Source organism: Erinaceus europaeus, chromosome 1, assembly GCF_950295315.1.
Source record: "Erinaceus europaeus chromosome 1, mEriEur2.1, whole genome shotgun sequence".
Taxonomy (NCBI): Eukaryota; Metazoa; Chordata; class Mammalia; order Eulipotyphla; family Erinaceidae; genus Erinaceus; species Erinaceus europaeus.
Window position 1 is genome coordinate 82,058,490 of NC_080162.1, and position 23,596 is coordinate 82,082,085.

General features: G+C 43.9%; 1 protein-coding gene and 1 non-coding gene across 4 annotated transcripts in view; both read left to right on the forward strand.

Annotated features, from left to right (window-relative positions):
* PPP1R16B (protein phosphatase 1 regulatory subunit 16B) overlaps positions 1-23,596 on the forward strand; it is a 141,319-nt gene that overhangs the window by 706 nt on the left and 117,017 nt on the right. The gene's annotated exons all lie outside the window — the stretch shown is intronic.
* Positions 16,859-16,962, forward strand: LOC132532465 (small nucleolar RNA U13). The gene has a single exon (XR_009544418.1). It is a non-coding gene; the product is annotated as a small nucleolar RNA U13 (small nucleolar RNA).

Consider the following 23,596-nt stretch of genomic DNA (forward strand, 5'->3'; position numbering starts at 1 on the left):
GCTGGGGATGTGTGTGTGTGTGTGTGTGGTGTGGTGTGGTGTGGTGTGGTGTGGTGTGGTGTGGTGTGGTGTGGTGTGGTGTGGTGTGGTGGGTGGCCAAGGGCCTGGGACTTCAGATAACTGGGGCGCCAGGGGGCACTGGGAGCGCAGGCCAGAGAGTCGGGCAGAGGCTGGGGTGCAGTCCCGGGGCTCGCGCGCCCATGGCAAGGCCCGGGCCGGGGGCGCACTGGCAGGTTGCTGGCAGGGCCTCAGTGGCCGGATCTCGGGGCGGGCGCGGCGGGGGTTGATCCTCGGCTGGCTTGGTGCTCGCGGGCCGCAGTGCCAGCAGCGGGAGCCTCAGCCCGCACCACACACTCGGTGAGCCCCGCCTGGCGTCCGGCTTGCGGGCGCCGCCCCCTCGCGCGGCGGCTGGGTTTTTGCAGGCTAGGGGCTCCCCCTCCCGGGCGGGAAAGATCCCCGGGGCAGCCACCTCGCGTGCACACCCGCCGGCCATCGGGGTCGTCGGGACACCGCTGGTCTGCCCCGGGGAGACCCCCCACCACCACCACCACCGCGGCCGTGGTTGTTGCAGGCCAGTGGCGCACTCAGCCTCTCCAAAGGGCCGCCTACGGCTGGGCTCCCCGAGCCGGGAGCGCGGCCCTGACTCGGAGTCCGGCTCATTGATTCTAGCAGGAGGAGCGCCCCCCAGCGCTGAGGACCAGCAGAAGCTTGCCACCCGCGCGGGAGATGTCAAGCGGAGGGGTCTCCCCAAGGTCATCCGGAGCAGCCGGGCTGAGCCCGCTAGATCTCCTGGAGTGGAGAGGAGGGTTAGGGGTCTCTTGCCTAGATGCAGGCTCCCTCTCTGCCTGCCTCCTTCACTCCCCCGGTCCAGACCTGGTCCCCCTACTAGATATGCTGATGATGCAGCTCCGGGGCCTCTGGAGAGCAGACGACTGGGCTTGGAATCTGGACCTCCCAGGAGGGCCACCGCACAAAACCGGGGATCCGAGTAGTTCGAGAGGAGAGAGAGGGAGAAGGGGGGGGGGAAGAGGCTAGGCTACAGAAGTGCTTCTCAGAACCGAAAGCCGAGCTGCTTACGCGCCCATGTGATGGGATCCCACATAATGGGCCCCTGTTCTCGCTATCAGAGGCGCCCCCCAGCTCCTCGCGGGCCTGGCACCAGGTGCCAGCTCTGAATCGCCTTCTGTGGAGGATCCGGGGCTCTGAGGTGCCAGGCGCCCTTTCTCGCAGGCGCTGTCTCGGGAAGGGGCCTGTGGTTAGCTAACTCAGCCCACGGGGGTACTTTCCTGTGTGCTCTGCCATTTCCTGCGGCTGGCTGGTGAAACACCGGAGAAACACCCTCCATCTGGGAGGCTGGCCGTGTTACTCCAGGCTGGTAATGGAGGGGCTCAGCCGGCGAGTAGCTGCGTGCCCAAGGGCCGGGCACTTGGTCTCTCCAGCCTCCAGCAAATGAGGCTTTTAGGCGGAGGGAGGGAGGACAGCAAGGGAACCCGAGGGAAGTGTGCTTGGTGTAGTGGAGCCTGGAAGAATGACAGCTCCCAGGCAAATGCTGGCCTGTTTAGCACTGGTTTCCAGTGGGGTGTGTCTTTCCTTTGAAATAGGAGCAAAAGTGGAGCCCTGGTGGGTGGCTCTGCAGTGACTTGGGGGAGTTTCCACATCTTCCTCCTTCAGCTCTGTCATGAGAGTCAGATTCGTGTGGCTGGTGGGTGCTGGTGAATCCTTTCAGCTGACTGCCTGCTCACAGAACCTCCCACTCAAGTCCCCAGCCCTCCTTTTCCACCTGCTATCCAAATCCCAGCCTTCCAGCCCAGGTCCCTAGGACGTTGGGGGGGGGGGCGCAGATGTCAACTAGGCAGGCTTACTGGAACTTCAGCTTTACTGCTTCTTGTCAGTTGAAGTCTATCCCATAGTGTCCTCCCACCCTAGAACCTTCTCAGTCCTTCAGGTGCCAGCTTTTCCCATCCTATGAAATATCTTTCCTGAGGAAAACCACTTGACCCTTCCTGCCGATCTTTGGGTCTCCTCTCCTTTGCTCTGTGCTTTGTGAAGGTAATGGCAAGCCTTCATTCTCTCTGGCAAGTGATGTTGAAGTGGAGGCTAAATTCTAGTCCAGCTGTTAAATCTGTTTAGGAGTTAAGAGAATGCCATGCAAAGGGGATTGATCCCCCCCCCCCCAAGGTAAGAACCTTTATACAGAGTTTGCTTGGATCATTTGGCAATGCAGGCCTCAGGTTCTTCTCAAAACCAGCTCCATACGCAGAGGGAACCTTCTTTGACCACAAAGGCTGAATGCAGCTTGGTTGTGCAGGTCAGAGAAGGCATGTAGCAGGATTCCTGTGCATTGCTTGGATCCTCAAGAACTTTACTTAGCTGTACCCCATCTTCATCCTTGCCCCTCCATCCTTCACCCCTGCCTGCATGCTGGATTTGAAGCTCAGTGTATAGTGGCTCCCAAGTGGCATTTATGCAGTTGAAACTGGGGCTACCTTCTTTGTCCCAAGCAGATCATTTTTCTTTTCTTTTTTCCATTTATGATTAATAGTGGGTTACAAGATTGTAAGATTACAGGGTGTAAGTTCCACTGTCCCAAGCAGATCTTAGAGACTGGGCCTTCTGGAGTATTAGGTCAGGCCTCCTACAGAAAGTGACAGAGTATGAACAGTCAGCCTGGTCTAGTTTAAACTATAATTCTATAGTCTATGTAAAAGCTCTGTGTAATACTCTCTCTGAGCCCTGGTTTTCTCCCTTTTTAAGGTGGGGAGTAATAGTAATGCTTGCTTTATGAGGGTGTAAGGATTCTGCAGGACTATATCATGTAGAAAGTGTGTAGTACCAGTGCTTAATGTGGACAGGAGTGCAGGAAGTGATTATTGTCACTGTCACCACCATTCCTTCCTTTGTTCTGGGCTCTCAAACCTCCCACAACTTCTAGTTCTAGGGAGTCAGATCTCTTCTGCCTCAGCTGTGGAGACTGGGAAAACCTCTCAGCCTGGGGTTTGGTGTGAAGGGCTGGTTCCTGGGAATCTAAGTCCAGCATGAGTCTGTCCTTCCTGTTCCCAGGAAGTCTGTGCCTTAGCCATTTGAAGCTGGCTACTATTCCTTATGATGTGTTGATTTGTTCAGTAGACATTTGCTCTGGTCCAGACCTTGTACTTAGTAAAGATATTTCCAGATGAGCATAACCATTCCCTGGGTTCTCACTCAGTGGGAGAGACAGGCCCAGAACCTCACAGCAAGGATATTGTGAGGCAACAGCTTCACTGGCAAGATGCTGGGGTGAAGGGTGGAGCACTGGGCAAACTGCAGAGCTCAGGCCTCCTCAGGCCTCCTCAGCCTGGGCTCCTGAACCTTCCACCTCAGAGCTAGAGGCAATAGATAGACAGACGCAGGACCTCACAAGCAGATAAACTGCCCAGCTAGAGCGGGGGAGTGAAGCATGTGGGTAGAGACCTAGCTTGGGGCCTACTAGATAGAAATCTGTGCTTGCAAATGTTGACTGTTGTTATTGTTAGCTATAATGACCCACAACAGGTAGAGGGATTTTGCTGTGGGAGTACACCTGAGCCCTTCAGCAACAGTTTTCCAGGTGGTGGGGAGTAGAAGAGTGGGCAGACCAGCAGAGGAAATAGCTTGTGTGAAGAAGGCATAGAGGTTTCTAAGTGCCTGGTGTTTCTGAGAGTGGTGGGCAGGTGGTGCAGCTGGAATGCCATCACCACAGGGTGTGATGAAGCCAGAGGTCATCCTGCAGGAGATGGGGGTGGGGAGGGAATGATTAAACACTTGCTGACCTGAAGCAGGGTACTGGCAACCTTGTCAACTGGCAGCTTTTTCAGGAAGGCTATCTGTAGAACCAGAGAAAATCCAGGATTAATCTTTGCACAAAATGAAGGGTTGACCTGTGCATAGTTGCCAATACATGAACTGTCCCTTTTGCTTCCTTCTATTCCAGAAGCACAGAGGTTCCCTTTCTTCCTGAGATGCTTTAAAATGTATTTATTTATGTACTTATTTATTTATAATGAGAAAGATACAAGGGACCAGGCAGTGGTGCATCTGGTTAAGTGCACACGTTACAGTGCAAAAGGACCCAGGTTCAAGCTCCTGGTGCCTACCTGTGGGGAGAAAGCTTCAGGATTGGTGAATCAGGGCTACAGGTATCTCTCTGTCTCTTTCTCTCTTTTCTCTCCCTTCCCCTCTCAGATTTGCTCCTCAGATTTGCTCTGTATCTATCCAATAATAAGTAAATAAAAAAAATTTTTTTAAAGAGAAATGTAGAGAAATATAGCATTGCTCAGCTCTGGCTTATGTTGGTGCTAGGAATTTAACCTGGGATCTCAGAGCCTCAGGTGTGAAAGTTTTTTTTTTTTTTTTTTTTTTGCATGACCATTGTTATCTTCCCAGCCCTAAATTATTTAATTCTATAGTGAGAAAGGTACAGATACAGAAAGATACACAGAGAGAAAGATCAGTGCACTGCTCAGCTTTGGGTTCTGGGGATTGAACCTGGGACCTCAGAGTCTTAAGCATGAAAGTATTTTGAATAACATGTCTCCTCATCCTTTTACTAAAATGCTTCCATATCTATTGCGTTGTTAGAAAAATCACCACACATTTTTGCATAGAAAGGTATAGGAAAATACATCATGACTTTTCTGACAGCCCAATATTTTTCTCTTCCTGGGACTCAATTCTCAATTCCAGATGGGGATGGAGGGTAGGTAGAGGAAGCATCATCCTTTGGCTCCTGTATTGATCATAATGTTGTCCCAGGTATTTTTCTGGATGTTAGTCAATGTCCAGTGCAGCTTAAATTGTATTGTTCTTAACTTCGCACACCAACCTAGTGAAGTAGACACATCTGCCTCCACTGCACAGATGGAGAAACTGAAGCACAGAGGGTCAGATGTTTGCTAAAAGGTGCTCAGTTGTAGCAGAGCACCTGGCTGCATGTGCTCGGTGGGGATCTCAGAGCTGATATGTGCTACGCTATCCGCCATGCTTGTCATAAAGATTTACAGTTGGTTATTGCAAATCTGACTCCCTCACTAGCATGCCCCTTTGGCTGTTGAGCAGTGGATACATTGCAGTTGGGTCACAGCAGGGTGTGCTCTGGGGACTGCCCCAATCTCTCTCTGCCTTACTTTTGGGCAAGGCCCAGTGTGCAGGCACTTGGCAAGGGGAAAGTATTCTTGGATGTCACAGAGTTTCAGGGTGGCATTCCTTGGCTTACTAGTGTTCCACAAACGTGCCTTGACACAGGCAATTTGCAGCTTGATGGATGTGGCAGGTGGTGGCCGAGCACCACAGTGCCCTCAGGAAGGAATAAGTCTTCCAGGATGACTGGTTGGAGTATCACATGGCCACCTGTTTACAGAATACCCCCATAAGAAAGGCTCAGATTTACTCTTCCATGGAAGGCAAAGTTTAGGGTCAGGGTTCACACCTTGCCTCTGTCTCCTACTGACTTTTGGGCCTTGGGTACCTATAATTAGTTCTTTGACTTCCTTGAGTCTTAATTACTCCGTCTGGAAATACAGATCAAATACACCATCTATCTTTTCCTAAGGATTTATAATCATACATAAAAGTACGGGCTTTCAAATCATCAATAATGTTTGTGTTCACAGCCATGTTTTCCTTCAAGGCACATATCGTAACCATGATTATATAATTATTTGCCAACATTACTTTTTCGGTCTGTCTCACCTAGTCAGGCAGCCAGTGATTCTCAGCTCAGGGCAGTTTGTCCTCTAGGGAATGTTTAGCAACAGATGGAGATATTTTTGATCATCATGACTGGAGAAGTACAGGGGGCAAGGGGAGCTAGGGTGTGTCTATCAGTAGTAGGGATAGGCGAGGGAGACTGCTGAATATCCTACCGTGCACAGGACTGCTCACCATTGCAAAGAATGGCTTGTTCCCAAGTGTCAATACTGCTGCAGTGAGAAAGTGGACACTGGACTGCATCTTCCATTAGATCAGTCACTGTATCTAATCTGTCCCACTCTGTGCCCCCAGTTGCTCAGTATGATGCCTGGCACACAAGAGATAGTCAGTATGCATTAAAGGTGTGAAAGAGGACTTGGAAGACCTTATGTCCCCTGGAGTCCTAGAGGATTGACTTGCAGGATTTTTTTTTTTTTCCAGAGCACTGTTCAGCTCTGGTTTATGGTGGTGCTGGAGACTGAACTTTGGAAACTCAGGCATGAGAGTCTTTTTGCATAACCACTATGCTATCTCCCTAGTCCTTTGCTGGGCATTTTGAAATGGGCAGAAGAGATGTAGATAAACCTGAGTGATAAAGAAGCTGTTGGTAATTCAGCCCAAAGAAATTCAGAACAAGCTATTTTCCATCCTAAGCAGGTGCTGTGGGTGGGGGTAGGGGTGGGAGACTGAGGTGGGGGGGGTGGGGAGGAGGAGCAAATGATCTGAATTGTTGTGTGATCACATTTTGCTCATGGAGACACCAGACCCACCTTTCTGGCTGGGGCTGGGGAATGTAGGTGCTGACAAGAAACACCCTGTCAGCTGGGCCCTTGGGATTTGCCAAGTGGGGCACAGCTGCTGTCAGCTTCCTGTTTTTTTTCCCTTTCTGGTGGAATGAAGGAAACCCACTGAATGGCTATTTTCCACTGACATTTACAGCAATGTGATAGGCCTTGGATTAATGAGGTCAAGCTACAGTGTGAAATCTGCCTGATAACTTGAAACTTGGCCAACAGGAAGACCTTGCTTGTTTTCTTTGCACTGTTTGATGTCTTTAGGAGCAGGGGCTACAAACTCTGTACAAAGGAAGGGAGTGTTTTATGTCCTGAAATTTTAAGCTGGAGTTGTATCTTAATCTCTCTCTCTCTCCACCCCCCTCTCCCCAGTTTATTGGGCAGGTTGATTTTAACCTGGGCTTTGAAATAAATAACTCATTAAAGCAAAGGTTCTGCAGGAGTTTCAGGCTGCTAAACATGGCTCTGGGTTTTTCAAAGGATCATACTGTTTTTCCAGGCCTCTCTGGGAGTTTAAAGAAAAAGGGCACTTGGGCATGTTAGATATGTGTTATGGTTCCAACGTACTCTGATAGAGGGAAGATTCACTCTCAAATCATCTTGGGCTTCTTGTAAAATGCAGCATTTGACTCAACAGATAGAGGGGCTGAGTATCTGCATTTATAACAAACTCTTGGGTTGGTGATTCTGTTGGGTTGGCGATTCTGCTGGTCTGTAATTGCAGTTTGAATAGGAGGGCCTGGGAATTTCAGGGCTGCAACTGAGGGGTCCCTGGCATAACACACTCCATGTACAAAAGCACATCCAGATTGTTGGACTTGTTTGCACAGTCATCTGTCTGTTGGCTGGTTTGCAAAATCACATCTAGTTATGTTATCACTTAACATTGACAATAGGTTCTTGGACACTGTGACTTTAAGGAAAACAACATATAATGAAAACAGATCCTTGAATCACATCATTCTATTGTATATCAGCCAGGATTCTTTCCCTTTTTAACACTAAAGAAATGAAATGACATTATGGAATGATCTGTATTTCTTAGGTACATTCTTTAAAAATTTTGTTTATTTGTTTGTTTGTTTATTTATTATTGGATAGAGACTGAGAGAAATTCAGAGAGGAGGGGAGACAGAGAAGGTAAGAGAAAGAGAAACACCTGCAGCCCTGCTTTATCACTTGTGAAGCTTTCCCCACAGCAGGTGGGGACCAGGGTCTTGAACCTGAGTTCTTGTGCACTGTAATGTGAGTGCTTAACCAGGTCAACCACTGTAAAATTTTTTTTATTAGTGATTTAACATTGATTTACAAAATTACAAGACAACAGGGGTATAATTCCACATCTTTCCCACCACTAGTGTTTTGTACCCCTATTCCCTCCAATGAAAACTACGTTAGTTCTCCTAAGATTACAGATATGGGTTGGCTATTATGGTTGACTATTATTTTTATATCTACCTATCTATCTATATTTTTTGACAGTTTTTTCTATGGTTATACCTTCCCTTCCTTTTTTTTTTTTTTTTTTAGCTTTTTTTTGCATTAAACTTTTTAAAATATTTATTTATTTATTTATTGAATAGATACAGACAGAAATTGAGAGGGAAGGGGGTAATAGAGAGGGAAAGAGACAGAGAGACACCTGAAATACTGCTTCACCACTTGCAGAGCTTCCCCCCTGCAGATGAGGACTGGAGGCTTGAACCTGGGTCCCTGCACATTATAACATGTGAGCTCAACCAGGTGTGCCACCACCCAGCCCTTTCTCTTCCTTTCTGCGTCACACCTTATGTCCTTTCCCTACATGTCCAGGCCTGAAAGAAAAGGCAGCTTGCTTACTTGATTGTCTACTTTCTTTCTTTCTTTGTTGTTACCAGAGCACTGGCCGCAGGCATGAGAGTCCAAGACTGCTTACACTTATGGAGCAATTAAAATAGCCTAAATAAGGTGTGATATGCTTCTAGTGCTTCCAGAAATGTGTGTCCATGGTCTTCCTGTGTCCATGGTCACCTGGAGCTGGCTGAATATACAGATCCCTAGTCCAGCTCACCTGTGTTAGAATCAGTCGAGGTAAAAAAAATCAAAGGAGTGGTCTGGGAGGTGGCACAGTGGATAAGGCATTGGACTCTCAAGCATGAGGCCCTAAGTTCAATCCCCGGAAGCACATGTACCTGCACATGCACATGCACATGATATCTGGTTCTTTCTCTCTATCGTTTCTAATGAATCAATAAATAAAATCTTTAAAAAAAATCAAAGGAATTTTTTTTTCAGTGCTTGTGGATATGTAAGAGAACAAGCAAGAGAGAAGTCAAAGTACCACTCCACCATTTATGATGTTCTATTTGACTTTGTCTTCCTTTCATGTGGTGCTAGGGATCAAACCCAGTATACACGTAAAAAATGCTTATTACCACTGAGCCATCTTCCAGCCTGCAGGAATCTGTATTATTATTATTATTTTAATGTGTTAGGTGGTTCTGACTCATAGCCAGGGTGGTGGAAAGGGATGAAGAGGAAGAACTAGCAGTGCATGGGAGCTAATTGCTCAGCAGGACCCCATAGGGCTATAGAGCTGTGTGCTGCCCCCGGGCCCCTGGCTGTGAGAGGGGCAGAAATGTAGGCTGCTTCACTTGCCAAGGTCTGCACCTTGCAGAGTTGCATCTGCCTGGGAAGAAAGGTGCCACTTGTCTAATAATAATTACCATTTGGTACATGATATGAGCCAAACACTGTCTATTGACCTCTCTTAGTCATCCCACTCTAAAAAGTGGTCTTAATTACTGTCCTCATTTTACTACTGAAGAAGGTGAAGCAGAGAGATGTTTTGTGACTTTCTCTCAGTCACACAGCCCTTAGTAAGTGACAGAACAAGGACCTGAATGCAAGGTATCTGGTATCAATATCTTTGCACTTGATGGAGAATTTTCTGTGGATACTCCATGCATCTGTCTGCAAGCTGGAGGACTTTTTTCTAGTTCTTCCCAGATGGGAGGAAGACTAGCAGTGACCTTGGTGGCTCTGGAGTTAGACCTGGGTTGATCTCAGCATTTACCATTTACTGTCACCTTGAGTAAGTTATTTGCTTAATTCATTGAGCCTCAACTTCCTCATGTGCAAAATGGGAATAATAGTAATGTGGGGCAGAGCAGTGACACATCTGGTCGAGCACGGTCCTAGATTCCAGCACCCAGAACCCACTGCAGGGGGAAAGCTTTGTAAGTGCTGAAGCTCTCTCTCTCTTAGTTTCTCTGTCTCTACCCAATAAATTAATAAATAAAATTTAAAACAATAATAATGCAAGATAGTATAATTAAACATAGGCTCTGCTTAGCACATGGTATGTACTTGATGCATATTACTTTTATGCAATTACCAGAAAAGTCAGTGCTAGGGACAAATAGATTGAGCAGAAGAGACAGGTGAAGCAAAATCCCTCATCATTTGTATTCCTAGTATGGAGTATCTGTGGATACTCCATGGATCAGTCCATAAGCTGGAAGACTGCTTCTTTCTAGTTCTTCCCAGATGGGAAGAGATGGGTTAGTTGTTTTGTTCACTCAGATTATATGTGACTATTACTTATCTGGGCATCCCTAACCTCTGATTCTTGGCACAACTATAGTTAGAGACCCCAGTGTCCATACCAGTCCAGTGAGTTCTTAGGACTTTCTGGTTCTCAGAATGGTTTAGAGCATCACTCAGAACTGATTTTATTTTCTTTCACGCAAGAGGAAGTTAAAAAAAAGTACATATTCTCCCCCATTTATTATTTTCAAGGTACTTGGCATTTCTTGGTGACTCTCTAGGGCTTCAGGATTTTTTCTGGAACTCTATAGTCCCATCTAGGCTAGACAGAAAGTAAACACTACTTTAGAGAGATTTCTTACCACCTTTAAAAGAAATGAAGTTTTTTCTTTTTAAAAATATTTTATTTTAATATGAGATAGAGGAAGAGGGAGAGGTAGGGAGGGAGGGACAGAGAGAGAGAAAGAGGGAGAGGGAGAGGGAGAGGGAGAGGGAGAGAGAGAGAGAGAGAGAGAGGAGCACTGCATTGCTCAGCTCTGGCTAATGTGGTGCTGGAGAGAGAGAGAGAGAGAGCGAGAGAGAGAGAGAGAGAGAGAAGCACTGCACTGCTCAGTGCTGGGGATTGAACCTGGGACTTTGGAACCTCAGGCATGAAAATTATTTGCATTAACAGTTATGCTATTTCCCCAGCCCTAGGGAAGGTTTTCTTCAAAATTCAACTATTTAAAATATTGTATATCAAACTAAGCTTTTGTTTTCTTTTCACAGCATTGTATGTTTCTTAATTATAAAAGAATACTAACTTATTAAAATTTAAACACAAAAATGGGGGGGGGGAACCCAGTCACTTACTCCTTTTATTTTTATTGTTTATGAAGACTTATTTAATATATTCCATATAAATTACATATGTAGAGAGAGTTTCTTGTGAGAGAAAGAGAGAATCCAGAGCATAATTCAGTACAGCAGTGCCCAGAATTAAACTGGGAGTCTCAGGCATACAAGTCCCAAACTGTACCATTTGTCAGTCATCATTTATTTCTCCCACCACAAAGAAATCCATGAATGTGCATCTTTCTATAAAATTCTTATACATATGTAAACCTATATTTATTTACACATGTATCCTTTTAATTTTAAACACATCTATGCAACATTCTTCTGAAACTTCCTTCTACAGTTAATTGATCTTAACACATACCAATACAAATAGATAAGCCCTTGTTAAGGCTACACAAAATCTCAGTAATAACATTTCAGCACCATTTACTTTCTTGTCCCTTGCTGCTGCTGAAGGTTGTTTCTAATTTTTCCTGCTGCAGATATAGCAGGCAGCAACCTCCTTGCTTAAACAGCCTGTTTCTGCACTGACATGATTTTACCCATAAGGAAAACTCTCTGCAGTCTAAATAATGACAGATACTGTCAAACTGCCCTCCTAAGAGGCAAAACCAATTTCTATCCCCTGAAGAGAATGTGGGAATGCCCATTTGCCCATCCCTTTTCTCGGTAGCTTTAATTTTTGCCGGTGATTGGAATGAAATAAAGCAAATGTTTCTGAGCCAGGTTCTGCTATAACTTTAAATTTCATGAGCCTTTAAGTCATGCCTACATAAATGTTCTTAAATATCAAAGAACTGTATTTTACTTGGCTTTGTGCTTAGAAATATCAAAAGAAAGAAAGAAAGAGAAAGAGAGAAAGAAACAACAACAAAGAAGAATTAGAACTATCAAGTAAAATTAAACCACTTTCTGCCCTCAGGTTGATCCCTGCCTCCTGAAGAAAGTGGGCACGTGGGCAAATATACTCAGACCAAAATAATGTGGTTTGAATGCGTTAGAGGAGTGCATAAATGAAGCTGGAACTTTTGTTGACAATTTTCTTTTTTTTTTAATTTATTTTTTATTTAAGAAAGGATAAATTAACAAAACCATAGAGTAGGAGGGGTACAACTCCACACAATTTCCACCACCCAATCTCCAACAATTTTCATAAATATCACAAGTGAATGCATACCATGCAGATTAGGCCACATCCTGAGAGGTGGATGGAGTTGATCATTGAAATCCTCAAAAGAAGACAGCTGGATTAGAAACAAAAATCACACTATTTACCCCTGGTTGGGGCATCAGAAGAGAAGAAAAGATAGGAAGTAAGAAGTAATTTTAAAATAGTCTCTTTTGTATCAGTAGTTTCCATGTTTACTAGTGGGGTTTGTTGACAGAGGCTGGGCAGCAACCCAGTTGAGTTTGCAGCTAACATTGATAACTGATCGCTTATAACTGGACTAACTTGTACACCAGTCCAGAAATGGCTCAGCTGGCAGAGTGCTGGATTTGTATGCCTGAGGCTTCTGGTTTGATCCACAGCACACTGTGTGCACTGCAGTGGTACTCTGACTTTTCTCTTGCTCTGTCTATGCCTCATGTGAAACTCTCTCATATGTATAAGTAAAATAAAATTTTAAAGTGTGGACCTTAACCATTTGTCATGGTCTATGTAGATTTGAAAAATCCTGTTGTTTACAGGCTGTGTGATCTTGGATAATTACTTAACTTCACTGAGCTTTAAGTCACCTTTTTGTAAAGTGAGAATTTAGTACCTTTATCATAGACCTGAGAGGATTTAATGAGATAGTCTTGCTAAAGCAGTTAGCTTACCTCTAGGAATGTAGAATTCCTTCATTTATCTCTAGGAATGTTCAATAAAAGTTGGCAATTATAATAAAAAATTACTTATTTGACCATGGGCTGCTTTTTCCATGTAACATCTATTAACCTCCTCTGGATTTAACCAGTGTTCTACAAAATACATCTTGCTTTCGACTTTCTGGGGAAGCAGCAGCACTTTTTGATCCAAGAAATGGAAAGGAAGACTGCCAAGGTCTAACACAGTGGTTCTTGGATGCACATTAGACCCACCTGGGAAGCTTTTTAAAATTTCAATGCCTGGCTGCACCACAGAACAATTAAACTAACATTTTTAGAGAAAAGACCTAGGCACTGGTATTTTAAAATAGAATTTAAAACTTTAAGACCCAACAAAACAAAGACCAGGAGATAACTCACCCAGTTGGGCACACATTTTACCTAATGCATGAGGACCTCCTAGGTTCGAACCCCAGGCGCCACACTGGAGCACCAGGCAAAAGAGGAGGCTTCATGAGTAATGGAGCACTGCTGTGGTGTCTCTTCATGAGTAATGGAGCACTGCTGTGGTGTCTCTTCTCTCTCTCTTAATTTTTTTGAAATCATTTAAAAAATATTTATTTTATTATTGGATAGAGACAGAGAGAAATTGAGAGGAGGGGCAGGTAGAGAGGGAGAGAGACAGAGAGACGCCTGCAGTCCTACTTCACCATTTGTGAATCTTTCCCCCTGCAGGTGGGGACCAGGGGCTTGAACCTGGGTCCTTGCACACTGTAATGTGTGCACTTAAACATGTATGCCACTGCCTGGCCCATTTTCCCTCTTCTCTCTCTCTCTCTCTCTCCCAGAACACTGGTGCTGGGTATTGAATCTGGGACCTTTAGTGCCTTGGGCATAAAAGGCTTTTTGCATAACTATTTTAAAAGTATTTTGTTTATTTATTAATGAGAGAGATAGGAGGAGTCAAAAAAAGAACCAAAGCATCACTCTGGTACATGTGCTGCTAGGGATCGAACTCAGGACCTCATGCTTGAGAGTCCAGTGCTTCATCTGCTGTGCTACCTCCTTGATTACTTTGCATAACTCTTAATGTTATTTTCCCAACCCCCATCTTTCACTTTCTATCTGGTGGTGGTGGTGGGAAGAGAAGGAAGGAAGGAAAGAAGAAAGTCTGCCAAGAGCAGTGGAATTGCCAGGTACGAAGTCCCAGCAAAGTCTTGGTTGGTAGTGAAAAGTACAAAAAAAGGGAGCAGGGGGCAGAGTGGGGGAGGGGATGCACAGTGGCACACCCACTCAGTTTAGCACACATATCACAGTGCACAAGGACCCAGATTTAAGTCCCTAATCCCCACTTGCTGTGTCTGTGTCTCTGTCTCTCTCCTCTGTCTCCCCTTCACTTTTCAACTTCTCTCTTCCCTATCAAATCAAATGTCTTTTTTTTAACAAGTACAAAAGAAAACACCCTTCTTAAATGAGTGACTTTTCCATAAATTTAACATACACAACTCATATCCTGCTCCATGTTCAGAAGGTTACCAGTATTCTAGAAAACTCTTCTCTCTCTCTCTTTTATTTGTTTATTTATTTATTTATTTTCCTTTTTGTTGCCCTTGTTGTCTTTTTGTTGTTGTTGTAGTTATTATTATTGTTGTTATAGATGTCATCTTTGTTGGATAGGACAGAGAAATGGAGAGGAGGGGAAGACAGAGGGGGAGAGAAAGATAGACACCTGCAGACCTGCTTCACTGCCTGTGAAGCGACTCCCCTGCAGGTGGGGAGCCCGGGGGCTCGAACTGGGATCCTTATTCAGGTCCTTGCGCTTTGCGCCACATGCACTTAACCCACTGTGCCACCGCCCGACTCCCTCTCTTTCTCTTTTATTAGGGGATGAATGTTTTACAATCAACAGTAAATACAATAGTTTGTACATGCATAACATTTCCCAGTTTTCTTTTTTTTTTCTTTATTGGGGAATTAATGTTTTACATTCAACAGTAAATACAATAGTTTGTACATGCATAACATTCCCCAGTTTCCCATATAACAATACAACCCCCACTAGGTCCTCTGTCATCCTTCTTGGACCTGTATTCTCCCCATCCACCCACTCCCACCCTTTTACTTTTACTTTGGTGCAATACACCAATTCCGTTTCAGGTTCTAATTGTTTTTTTTTTTTGATCTTGTTTTTCAACTTCTTCCTGAGAGTGAGATCATCCCATATTCATCCTTCTGTTTCTGACTTCTTCTTCTAGTGTTTCCCCTTCTTCCGTAGCCAGTCAACAGCGTCAGGTTGAGCCTGATGTAAAGTTTGAATCTGGAGAGGTGGCAGTCGTTGACTATGTGGGTCATAGTCTGTCTGTAGCCGCAGGGGCAGTTCGGGTCATCTCTGGCTCCCCAGCGATGGAACATAGCGGCGCACCGGCCATGGCCTGTTTGATAGCGATTGAGGAGGGCCCAATCATAACATGCTAGATCAAAGCCGGGTTGACGCTTGCAGGGGACTGTGATGAGGTGTTTGTTCTTTACCTCAGCTGACTGACAACTCTGTTTCCAAGAGTCTGGAACAGAGAAATTCAGTGTAGGCGTAGGAGACCAAATTGGATGACGAGACGTCAAGCGTTGGACAGGGTGGGCGAAGATATCCGCGTATATTGGCAGGTCCGGTCAAGCGTAGACGTGGGAAATGAACTTAGATGATGCCGCATCCCGACGAATATCTGGCGGGGTGATGTTGCTAAGAACTGGCATGGAACCGGGGTGGAATGGATGGTTCCAGAAATTATCCTCATGGAAGAATATAATTTGGAATCAACCAAGTGGACATGGGGGCTACGGAACCATACTGGGGCACAGTATTCTGCAGTGGAATAGCATAATGCCAGAGATGATGATCATAGTGTGTAAGCGCTCGCACCCCATGAGGAGCTGGCCAGTCTTGCAATGATGTTATTCTGACTTATTTCACTTAACATGATTTTTTCAAGGTCCATCCAAGATTGGCTGAAAATGGTGAAGTCACTGTTTTTTTATAGCTGAGTAGTATTCCATTGTGTATATATACCACAACTTGCTCAGGCACTCATCTGTTGTTGGACACCTGGGTTGCTTCCAGGTTTTGACTATGACAAATTGTGCTGCTAAGAACATATGTTTACACAGATCTTTTTGGATGAATGTGTTGGGTTCCTTAGGATATATCCCCAGGAGAGGAATTGCAAGATCATAGGATAGGTCCATTTCTAGCCTTCTGAGAGTTCTCCAGACTGTTCTCCACAGAGGTTGGATCAATTTACATTCCCACCAGCAGTTTAGGAGGGTTCCTTTGACCCCACACCCTCTCCAGCATTTGCTGCTGTTACCTTTTCTGATGTATGACATTCTCACAGGAGTGAAGTGGTATCTCATTGTTGTCTTGATTTGCATTTTTCTGACAATCAGAGACTTGGAGCATTTTTTCATGTGTTTCTCGGCCTTTTGGATCTCTTCTGTGGTGAATATTCTGTCTAAGTCCTCCCCCCATTTTTGGATGGGGTTATTTGTTGTCTTGTTGTTGAGTTTGGCAAGCTCTTTATATATGTTGGTTATTAGCCTCTTGTCTGATGTATGGCATGTAAAGATCTTCTCCCATTCTGTGAGAGGTCTCTTGGTTTGGGTAGTGGTTTCTTTTGCTGTGCAGAAGCTTTTTAATTTAATGTAGTCCCATAGGTTTATGCTTGCCTTAGTCTTCTTTGTAATTGGATTCGTTTTATTGAAGATGTCTTTAAAATTTATGCAGAAAAGAGTTCTGCCAGTATTTTCCTCTAAGTGTCTGATAGTTTGTGGTCTAACATCCAAGTCCTTGATCTACATGGAATTTACTTTTGTATTTGGTGAAATACAATGGTTCAGTTTCATTCTTCTGCATGTTTCAACCCATTCTTTGCAACACCATTTGTTGAAGAGACTCTGCTTTCCCCATTTAGTAGTCTGGGCACCTTTGTCAAAGATTAGATGTCCATAGGTGTGGGGGGCTGGGTAACATTCTATATTTACTTCTATCCTTCCTGACTCAGTTCCTCATTCCCCTCCTAGGCTTCCTGGTATTGCCTTCCAAGTGAACTACTTGCACACAAGTCCTTGTCTAAGAGATCCTTCTGAGAGAATCGAATGTACCAAGTCTTTACTAAAAAGGAAAGGAGATCCTTCTGTAGTTTATAAGCATGATGATTGGGTTTTCATATGCTTGTGTGAGATGTTGCGCTCATAAACCTTGTTGCAGAGTCAGCGCATTACCTGTCTGACATGTTAAAAATAAAAATAAATAAATAAAATAAAGATCCTAAAGAGGAAAGGAAGGGGGTGCTGGTTAAGTGCACGTTACAGTGTACAAGGACCCAGGTTCAAGCCTCTGGTCCCCACATGTAGGGGGAAACTTTCACAAGTTGTGAAGTAGGGCTGCAGGTGTCTCTCTATCTCTTTCCTCTCTCTATCTCCACTGCCCCTTTCAGTTTCTTTCTTTTTTAAAAAAAATTATTTCTTTATTGGGGAATTAATGTTTTACATTCAACAGTAAATACAATAGTTTGTACATGCATAACATTTCCCAGTTTTCTACATAGCAGCACAACCCCCACTAGGTCCTCTGCCATCATGTTCTAGCACTTGAACCCCCACCCACCTACCCCAGAGTCTTTTACTTTGCAGCAATACACCAACTTCATTCCAAGTTCTGCTTAATGTTTTCTCTTCTGATCCTGTTTTTCAACTTCTGCTTGTGAGTCAGGTCAGCCCATATTCATCCTTCTGTCAGAAAACTCTCTTCTGTTCATTTTCCAGCACCCCTGCTATGCCCAGACCACTATCCTGATTGATAGGTTAATAATGCCTATTGTTGAATTTCATATAAAGGGAATAATAAGTTATGCACGTTTGGGTATATGCTTTGAGTGCTTTGGTGAGCACTTTGAGAGTCTCCTCTGTTGTTGAGAATACTTGTATATCACTCATTGTCTTCGCTGTATGATGTTCCTTTATCTGAACAGACATTAAGTTCCTCCCTCCCTATACTACATTAGTGGGCATTTTGGGTAATCTATACTTTAGAACTATTACAAATAATGTTGTTAACATTTTTGTAGAGACACTTTTTTGAGTGCTTCTGTTAGAAGCTTTCTAGCTTAGAAATTGCTGTACTGAGGACCCCTTCACCACTCTCTTCACTTCTCTATCTCTCTCTCTCTCAGGCCTACACACTTCTACATGATTCCACTTTCCTCTCCTTCTCTCTTTACATTCTTTCAATAAATACTCATCTCTCTGAAAAAAAAAAAAGAAATTGCTGTACTGTAGAGTATCATTTGTTGAGCTTTTGAAGATAACTGCCAGTTTTTTTTACGTATTTAAAAATTATTTATTTTTTTATTTGATAAGACAGAAATTGAGAGAAGAGAGAGATACCTACAACACTGCTTCACCACTTTTGAAATTTCCCCTCCTACAGGTGGGGACTGGGGATTTGAACCTGGGTTCTTGTGCGTTTGTACGGTGCACTCAACCAAGTGCATCACTGCCTGACACCCAGACTGTTCTTAAAAGTGGTTGTAGTAGGCCAGCAAAATAACTCACTTGGATAGTACACTGTTTTGTCATGTATGTAAACTGGGTTCCAGTCTGGACTTTGGTGCCGTGATAAAAAAAATCAATCCAGGGAGTCGGGCGGTAGTGCAGCGGGTTAAGTGCACTTGGCGGCAAAGCGCCAGGACCCGCGTAAGGATTCCTGTTGGAGCCCCCGATTGGAGACCCCGGCTCCCCACCTGCAAGGGAGTCGCTTCACAGGCGGTGAAGCAGGTCTGCAGGTGTCTTTCTCCCTCCATTTCTCTCTGTCCTATCTAACAAGGACGACAACAATAATCTAACAATAACAACAATAACTGCAACAACAATGAAAAACAACAAGGGCAACAAAAAGGGAAAATAAATAAATAAATATAAAAAAATAAAAATAAAAATCAATCCAGAATGGTGAACCCTTGCCTCCGCTACCACCCCCCCCCCCAACCCAAACAGAAAACAAAAGTGAGAAAGTGGTTGTATCACTTTGTATTCCCACTCAGTGTATAAGAATTCTGGTTACACTTCCTATTCCTGCATTACAGATATGGAGGTAGATGGGCTGAGGAAATGGTTCTGAAGTAGCATAAAAGTTTGTATGCATGTGGCCCGGGTTTGATTCCTAGATGAGACATGCCAGAGCTGAGTGTTCCAGCTTTTCTCTCTTTTCATTCTCTTTTAAAAATAGATAAATAGGGGGCCGGGCAGTAGCGCAGCGGGTTAAGCGTACGTGGTGCAAAGTGCAAGGACCATAAGGATCCCATTTCGAGCCCCCAGCTCCCCACCTGCAGGGGAGTCGCTTCATAGGTGGTGAAGCAGGTCTGCAGGTGTCTATATCTTTCTCTCCCCCTCTCTGTCTTCCCCTCCTCTTTCCATTTCTCTCTGTCCTATCCAAAAATAATGACAACAATAATAGTAACAACAATACGGATAAACAACAAGGAAGGGCAACAAAAGGGGAAAAAATGGCCTCCAGGAGCAGTGGATTTGTAGTTCAGGCACCAAGCCCCAGCAATAACTCTGAAGGCAAAAAATAAAATAAAAATAAAAAAAAATAAAAGTATATAAGTAAAGCTGGTGAGGTGGCTCACTTGCATGGCATGTTGCTTTGCCATGTGCATGATCCAGGTTTGAACCTAGACCCCACTGTGCTGGAGGAAGCTTCAGTACTGTGGTCTCTCTTCTTTATTGTTTGTTTGTTTATTTATTTATTTATTTTGCTTCCAGGGTTATCACTGGGGCTGAGTGCCTGCACTATGAGTCCACTGCTCCTGGAGGCCATTTCCCCCATTTTTGTTGCCCTTGTTGATGTTGGATAGGACAGAGAGAAATTGAGAGAGGAGGGGAGGACAGAGGGAGACAGAAAGACACCTGCAGACACGCTTGTGAGATGACCACCACCCCCCACACCCCATGCAAGTGGGGAGCTGAGGGCTTGAACCCAGGGCTCTTCACACAATGTGCACTTAACCTGCTGGCTACCACCCGGCCCCCAGTACTGTGGTCTCTTTCACTCTCTATCTTTCTGCCTTTGTCTCTAACTAAAATAATACATAAATAAATCTTTAACTTTTTTTTGGGTGGGGCAGCTTGGTAGTTTCATAGTAGTTTTGCCCTGTGTTCTTAGCATATGTTCCCAGCATCACCAGGTGGACCCAACATGTACTCAAGTTCGAGATTTTATTTCTTAATACGTTTTTAACAAGCAAAACAGCCATTAATGAAATTAGATGAAGATATGAGAGTGACTCCTTGTTAATTCTCTTTATGTCTAAACTCATGAGTCTTTTGTTTTTTTCTATATAGACAAGGTCTGTTTAATCAGTCAGTGGAGGGTGTTTTATTTTTGTTTTTGCCATGGTGTTTTAAACCTGACGGACTGCCATCCCTCATTACTGTGTGCTTTTTGTGGAGGCAAAGGTCTCCATCAGGAGTGATCTGGAAGTGGGACTTTAATTCTCTTGTTGAAAGGCAAGGGAGGATGTGATGAATGCTTTGTGGTCTGTGTGCATGTTGTCTGATAGAAAATCAGGTATTTGGGATCAGAATGAATGCTTGCCTAACACCTGGCACTTAGAAAGTGCTAGAAAAAAATTAGTGATTGATTCACTATTAGAAGTGTATAACGGTCCTGAGGGAAAAGCATACATTGCTCACATGGCTGCAGAGGAAGGTGTTGATGGGGTTTTTAGTTGATTTCATTAGTAGTTAGGGCCTTTTCTTTGTAGTTTCTAAGTTGTGTTGAGATTTTCTAATGGCTTCTTTATTTCAAGTTTATTTCTCTTTTATGTCCTTGACCAAAGTTATAACAGTGGTTTTAAAATCCTTATTCGTTAAGTCCAACACTTCACAGTAAATCTCTGTTGCTTTTCTCTTGAGTTTGGGTAAATAAACATTTTCTTGTTTAATTTTTATTTTTTGAACTTTATTTTATTTGATAGGACAGAGAAATTTAGGGGGAAGGGGGATATAGAGGGAGAGAGAGAGAGATAATTGCAGCCCTGCTACACCACTCATGAAACTCCCCCTTTGCAGGTGGGGACTGGGGGCTTGAACTTGGGTCCTTATGCATGGTAACAGGTAAACTCAGCCAGGTGAGCCACCATCTGGCCTTCTTTATTTTATTTTATTTTATTTTATTGATTTAATAATTATTGACAAGATTGGAGGATAAGGGGTACAAATCCATACAATTCCACCACCAGAGTTCTGCATCCCATCCCCTTCATTGGAAGCTTTCCTATTCTTTATCCTTCTGGAAGTATAGACCCAGGGTCTTTATGGGGTACAGAAGGTGGAAGGTCTGGCTTCTGTAATTGCTTCCCCACTGGACATGGGCACTGACAAGTTGATCCATACTCCCAGCCTGTTTCTTTTCTTTTTTTATTTTTATATTTATTTGTTTACTTATTCCCTTTTGTTGCCCTTGTTATTTTATTGTTGTAGTTATTATTATTGTTATTGATGTTGTTGTTGGATAGGACAGAGAGAAATGGAGAGAGGAGGGGAAGATGGGGAGAGAAAGACAGACACCTGCAGATCTGCTTCACCGCCTGTGAAGGGACTCCCTGCAGGTTTATGCAAGTCCTTGCGCTTTGCGCTACCTGTGCTTAACCCACTGCACTACCGCCTGACTCCCAGTCCCAGCCTGTTTCTATCTTTCCCTAGTGAGGCCAGGCTCTGGAGAGGTGGGGTTCCAGGACACATTGGTGAGGTTGTCTGCCTAGGGAAGTCTCTTGAAGTCTTTTGTTTATTTTTCTAGTGGAGCTAGGCATTATGTGCATGATTACGTTGACCTGGGAGATATATATATATATATATATATATATATATATATATATATAAATATATATATATATATATAGAGAGAGAGAGAGAGAGGAAAGAGAGAGAGAGGAAAAAGAGAGAGAGAGAGAGAGAGACAGGAGGAAGAGGGAGTGGGAGAGGGAGAGGGTGAGGGAGAGGGAGAGGGAAAGGGAGAGATAATAGTACCAGAGCTGTCCTCCATTCCCCACCTTATGCCCTGGGACCTCTGATATGATATAGGGCTCAGACCTGGGTCATGTGTGTGTACCTTATTTGGTGAGATATCTCAGCTTTTTTATGTTTAATTAATACTTTAAAAATATTTTTGCTTTACTTAAATTTTCTATTTATTGGATAGAGACAGAGAAAAATTGAGAGAGGGGGGTTAGACAAGGAAAGAGAAGAAGACACCTGCAGCCCTGCTCTACCACTTATGAAACTTCCCCTTCTGCAAGTAAGGACCTGGGACTTTGAACTCTGGACCTTATGCATGGTAATGTGTGCACTTAGCCAGGTGCACTCCACCTGGCCCCATTTCTAATACTTTTGGATTATATCTTGAACATTGCCTATGAAACTTGAAGAAACTCTTGATTCTTTGTATGGTCTTAGAAGAGTAATGTCTTTGTATTTGTTTGAGTAGTTAGCTTAACCAAACTCAAACTGTAAACTCAGGAACCTTGGACTAGACCCAGATAAAATCTTTAGTTTTTTTTTTTTTCCTTAGTTGGGTTATTTGGAACGTGTGTGTGTGTGTGTGTGTGCGTGTGCGTGTGTGTGTGTGTGTGTGTGTGTATACACTATTTAGGGAGATTTGGGCAGAATTTATCCTCAGAATTTGGGACTACCTTTCTATGATTGTTTTTCTCTGATCTCTTGCCTCACTTTCTAGATGGAGTTACTTGAATATGATCAGTTCCTAAAACAATGAGGGCAAATTTTACTATCTCAGCTGTATCCACCGTCCACAATGAGTAGAGTCTGCCCTTGGGCAGAAAGCTATAGATATTTGCAAGTTAACTAGTGCTATTTCTTTCTTTCAAGTGCTTAATCCCTTCCAGTTTTCTCTCTGCTTGTAGTTGAGAAAATCATAGTGCCTTTCAGGAGAGAGAGAGAGAGAGAGAGAGAGAGAGAGAGAGAATACACATACAGTGTTTATAATAGCCAGGGATGACATTGTATGTCGAATAGAGTTATTTGGCTACTCTTAGATACAGAAACTTTCTAATCAAGAGTTTTGTTTATTAAGGGTCTCTCAGAACTCCTAGACTTTACTGCCTATCTTGTAATAGAGAGGGAAGTAAGTATTTACTGACTAAATGAATGTGGCTTAAAATCTTTAAAAAGTGGAAGTAGGGAGTCAGGCGGTAGTGCAGCTGGTTAAGTGCAATTGACTCAAAGTGCAAGGACTGGCGTAAGGATTCCAGTTCGAGCCCCCAGCTCCCCACCTGCAGGGGAGTTGTTTCACAGGTGGTGAAGCAGGTCTGCAGGTGTCTATCTTCTCTCCCCCTCTCTGTCTTCCCCTCCTCTCTCCATTTCTCTCTGTCCTATCTAACAACGATGGCATCAATAACAACAATAACTACAACAATAAAAAAACAAGGGCAACAAAAGGGAAAAAAAAAGTGGAAGTAAACTTGCGGAGGAAATTTCCAGAAGAAAACCCTCGTATTAGTTAGTTCTTGATGACATGAGGTATAAAATAGAGAGGGTATTTGCTGGAGAAAATAATGAGTGAGAGAACTGAAATACCATCAGAGCTTCAAGTATCTAAGTGTAAGCCAAAATCATTATTGTAATGATCCTGAGATTTAAAAAATTTTTATTTATAAAAAGGAAACACTAACAAAAACATAGGATAATAGGGGTACAACTCCACACAATTCCCACCACCAGAACTCCGTATCCCCTCCCTCCCCTGATAGCTTTCCTTTCTTTATCCCTCTGGGAGTATGGACCCAGGGTCATTATGGGGTGCAGAAGGTGGAAGGTCTGGCTTCTGTAATTGCTTCCCTGCTGAA